Source organism: Cebus imitator, unplaced genomic scaffold (assembly GCF_001604975.1).
Source record: "Cebus imitator isolate Cc_AM_T3 unplaced genomic scaffold, Cebus_imitator-1.0 Scaffold926, whole genome shotgun sequence".
NCBI lineage: Eukaryota > Metazoa > Chordata > Mammalia > Primates > Cebidae > Cebus > Cebus imitator.
Genome location: NW_016108241.1, coordinates 157,247 through 161,051, shown reverse-complemented (window position 1 = coordinate 161,051; position 3,805 = coordinate 157,247). Strand labels below are relative to the sequence as shown.

Genomic DNA, 3,805 nt, shown 5'->3' with positions numbered 1-3,805 from the left:
TGTTGACCAGGATGGTCTCGATCTCTTGACCTCGTGATCCACCCGCCTCGGCCTCCCACAGTGCTGGGATTACAGGCTTGAGCCACCGCGCCCGGCCTACAAAGAGCAGTTTCAATGGAAAGCCGAGGTATGGTTGAGGTATGCAGTTTACAGGGCGATTGCCATGTCACACTGCCACCAGCCAGGCATGGCTGGAGCAGTCCATGGCTGAGCCCTGGACCAGGAGCCCGGGTTCTAGTCTCAGCTCTGCCAGTGACTGGCTGTGTGATGGTTGGCAAGATGTGTCTTCTCTCTGTGCCTCCGGGGCCGTTTGTGAAGTGACATTGTTAGCTGGTCCTCTTTTGGCTGTAGGATCTCCACCACACCCTACTGTCACTTCTCCCTGGGCTCAGATCTTTCCCTGGCACCTTTTCCTGCCCACCTTCCCTCCCTCACCATCCCTTGGAAGCGCTCCTTCTTGGGACCCGCGGAGGGCACAGGCAGCATGGCCCGCGCACCCACCTCCCAAGAGAGGCTGCCGGCAGCACCTCCTTTTAGCCACAGGCCCTGGGATGAGCAAACCAGGGCCTACAGCAGCCCACATGGCCACATGGACACATGGAAATGTGGCCACGCTGCCACAGAGTCAAGGGGCCTTCTCCCTGCTGAGCAGACCAATGCCTTAATCCCTTTACACAAAGCCTGCTGATTCTTTCCTTGGAGGGAAAGTGGTGGGGGCACAAATTGGCTTATTCCACTGATCCAGAGAGAGGCTTCCGCCATGAGGCCAGCAGAGCCATCTCTGTGCGTGGCTGTCAGCTAGACTCTGCAACACACACACCCCTTACTACCCTCACCCCCAAGCCTCCAGGAATCCTTGTCGATTCAAAGAAATGGAGACTCCCTGTAGTCCTCCCTCCCACCCTTCTCCCAGGAGAACTGCTGAGTGCTGGAGCCTGAGCTGCCAGGCTCCTACACTGACTAGATTTGGGGCGTCTGACCCCACGTACGAACTGCTAGGGAGGACACAGCGAAGGTGAGAGAGAATGCGTCACCCAGAAAATAGTAGAATGGGGGAAGTTTCTCTCCATTCCCTTCACTCACTTTCCATATCCTGGCCAGAAGAAAGATATTTTGTGAACTTCCTTCTAAAGTTGCATACCATCCAGAGTGAGGGTAGCCTCAAAAGAAGGGAAAATCAGTGGTGGAGCTTCAGGCATTCGCAGAAGAGACCATCTGGGTCAGGAAGCTTTTTTGGTATCCATGAAAGCCCACGGCTCTGTGGCATCTGCGTGTGTGAGGAGTGAGGTCAAGGGGACAGCTGGCGTTTCCAGAGGGAGGCAGGTGGTGCCACGAAATCCAGTTCACACACAGACCCATCAGAACACCCACAGCAGGCGGGTTCGTAATGACCCAGAACCGGAAGCAACCCGTGTCCAGCAGCAGGTGCCTGGATGACTGCTACATTGGTGCAATGAAATACTACTCAGCCTCGCAAAGGAGTGCACTGCGGACACACGCACCGACCCGGATAAATCTCAATATCACTCTGCTGCAGGAACGGGGCCAGGCATGTAAGAATACGTTTTGCACAGTTCCAACCATGTGAAAATCTAGAACAGGCAGAATGATCTTAGTGATAGAGGCCAGATGGGGAGGGAGAAGGGGGTGAGAGGAAGAAAGCATGGGAGAACTTTCTTGGGTATGAAAGAAGTGCTCTGTATCTCGATTTGCGTGGCAGATACATAGACAATTGTCCAGACCCATTTAACTGTACATTTAAGGTGGCATGTCAATTTCACCTCGTATGCAAATAATAGAAATAAGCACGGAATTTTTTTTTTCCACAGGGATGCAAAAGTGTTTTATTACCAGGAGTTCACACATCTGTGGACAGCACACACCAGTGAGGATCCCATGGTGTTGGGGAGGGCAGGCAGGGTGGTTCTCATGACCCAGAGGCAGAGCCAGGGGCAAGAGCCCTTGGGCCCACTGCTCCCACACTTCACATTGTGAAGGAGGCTGGGAGAAGGGGAACAGGCAGGGGTGGGGGGCAGCCCAGCCTTGGGTTTTGGAAAAAATTGCATAGCTCGTTAAAACCCTGACTTCTTTTTTTTGGTCCCCTCTGTCCTGGGTGACCAGGGTGTCTGCCAGCACTGGGACATGTCAGACCCCACCATGTCCTGTTGGTTGATCTGCCTTTCCCTCTGGGAGATGGGGAGCATTTCTGGACGGGAAGAGGGCTGAGGGTGTGGAGGGCCTGGAGAGGGGCCATGGGTCCTGGGGCTGGACCACAGGGGGTCTGTGGGAAGAGTCCTAACCCTCACACTCCCCCTTCCTGGTTAGTTTTTTTGCTGAAAGGGCCACAGGAAATATTCGCGGTGTAAACCCCAGAGGCCTCCAGATTGGAGGCCACGCCCATGTGACCGCAGAGAAGGATGGTGGACTCCAGGCCCCTGCCGCCTCTGCCGTGTCCTCAGATCCAGATGTGGAAAGTGCTGAGGAAGTCAGGGGCCTTAGCGATCATGTCCCCAAAGTCAGCAAAGCCCAGATTGCCGTCGCCGTCCAGGTCGGCCTCCTCAATGACCTTGTCGCACACAAGCACCACCTCGTCCTCATCCAGCTCTGACTCTGTGAGCCGGGCCAGCGTCAGCTCCAGGTCCTCCTTGCAGATGAAGTTGTCAGTGTTGAAGTCGTAGATCTTGAAGGCATAGTTTGCCTTCAGCTCTCGGGGAGCCGACTCGCAGAGCACGGAAAACATGTCCACAAAGTCGTTGAAGGTCAGGTTCCCCTCACCATCCTCGGAAAACGTCTCCACAATCCTTTCTTTGAAGGGATTCTCCCGCAGCTCTGGCATCTGGATGATGAGGCTCACGGGCACGTGGACGATGGGGCTCTTCCCGTAGTCCATTGGGACGAGGTTGGGGGCCAGCTCGTAGAATCGCGAATGCAGCTTGAGGTGTCCTTCTTATTGAAGAAAGTGCAGTCCTGGGAGTTGTCCAGCTGCTCTTCGGTGAAGATGGTCTGCTTGTTCCCCATGGTGGCCGCCGCGCCGCCGCTCGCCCGTCCGGGCTCCGCCTCCCATCAGCGGCCGCCGGACCCGGAGCCCGCGCCCAGCCCTCGCGGCCCTCGCCAGCCCGGCCGGAATTTTTTTAGTCAATTGGTTAAATCTTTAATTTGGAACCATTGCACACTTACAGAAAAGTTGCAAGACCAGCCCAAAGAATTCCCATTTACTCTGTACCCAAATTCCCCAACAAGTAGCATTTTACCATGGTAGGTTTATTGTTCTTTCTCTCTGTCTGACTCCCTGTCTCTCTCTCTATATATATATACATATAATTATACATACGTTATGTCTATGTCATGCATATCACTGCTTTCTGAGCCTTTTGAAAGTAAGTTATAGATATTATAGTCCTTTCGTTCAAAACAGTTGCGTGTATTTCCTAAGAATAAGGTTACTTTCTTGTCCTTGTCAAAATTGGGATATTAACATTAATAAAATAATATTTTCTGATCCATATTCCTTCTTATTCAAATTTTGCCAATTGTTCAAAAAATGTCCTTGATTAATTTTTTTTTCCGGTCCGGGATTTGATCCAGGATCCCCAGTTGCATTTAGTTCTCATGTCTTGTTAGTCATGCGTAATTTGGAATTGTTCCTCAGCCTTTCTTTGTCTTTCCTGTGCTTGGCATTTTTGAAGAGTGTGGGCCAGTTATTTTAATAAATGTTCTTTAGTTTGGGTTTGTCTGGTGTGTCCTTATGGTTAAACGTATGCTATTGATTTTGGCGGGATTGTCACAGGAGCGAAGTTGTGTCCTG

The 3,805-nt window shown here is 52.3% G+C and overlaps 1 pseudogene across 1 annotated transcript; it reads right to left on the bottom strand.

Annotated features, from left to right (window-relative positions):
• Window positions 1-1,830: 1,830 nt before the first annotated feature.
• Window positions 1,831-3,115, bottom strand: LOC108298280 (annotated as a pseudogene). The gene has a single exon (XR_001822514.2). The product of XR_001822514.2 is annotated as a calcium and integrin-binding family member 2-like (transcript).
• Window positions 3,116-3,805: the final 690 nt, after the last annotated feature.